This window comes from Coregonus lavaretus (assembly GCF_964263955.1).
Source record: "Coregonus lavaretus genome assembly, contig: HAP1_SCAFFOLD_4925, whole genome shotgun sequence".
NCBI lineage: Eukaryota > Metazoa > Chordata > Actinopteri > Salmoniformes > Salmonidae > Coregonus > Coregonus lavaretus.
In genome coordinates this window covers 29,386-30,404 of record NW_028157631.1, presented here as the reverse complement: position 1 = coordinate 30,404, position 1,019 = coordinate 29,386, and positions in this window count along the sequence as shown.

The following is a 1,019-nucleotide window of genomic DNA, read 5'->3' as shown; positions in this document are numbered from 1 at the left end:
CCAAATGAAACAGATCTATAACAGTGCTAGTCAACCCTGTCGGCTGCATTGGGCCACAAGTTCTCATCCACATCACACCGTATGGCCTCTTTCCCAATACACCTGTGAAAGAATCTCTTTGCATGCCTGATCCATCCCTGGCAATCTTCTGCAGAGATATCCAGGCATCCTGCATTCATTGAATCCAAGAGTGACATTTGTTCATGTGGATGGTGGTCATAAACTTTCCACCTCCATGAGGAAAATAATTATTCTATGGGGTTGAGGAAGGGAGAGTAAGGCGGGAGGAATAGTGCCACCGTCCCGGGATGGGCTGAAAACCCCCTGTGACTGCCACATTGTCCCATACAATCACCCAGGTTGCCCTGTTTCTTCACCTGGCAAAAGCCTTCCATAGAGGTCATCCATGAATGAAATGAGGGGCTCTGTGTTGTATGGCCCAATTAGTGGTTTATGTAACAGCAGATCCTTCAGAGGATATTACGGCACACATTGTGATGTTGGCACCCCTCTGGCCCGGGACATTCACTGTTGCTCTTTTCCCAATCACATTCCTTCCACGTCGGCGTGTTTTGGCCATGTTAAAACCAGCCTCATCCACAAAGACGAACATGTGGGGTGTTGGCTTCAAGCTCCATGACACTCTAAAATAGTGTAAGGGCAAGGGCAACATAAGTTATTCTATAACAGTAGTTTACATTACAGTATGCTGTAACTGAAATCACTGCTGAGTGTGCAGTGCTCTGGTGGGTTTTGTTTACAGTAAAAACAGTCCTGTATTACAGGATATAGACATCTTACCTGGACATATTGGTTCCTGAGTTCCTTGACACGATCAGAGTTCCTCTCAAAGGGAACAGTGTACACCTGCTTCATGCTGATATGATGCTTTGTCAAGACTCTAGCAATGGTTGTCGTGCTTACACTTTCAACATTTTGAAATGTATTATTGTCTGCCAACACTCTCTCTTGAATCTCTCCGAGTTTTATGGCATTGTTGCTAATGACCTTGTCAACAA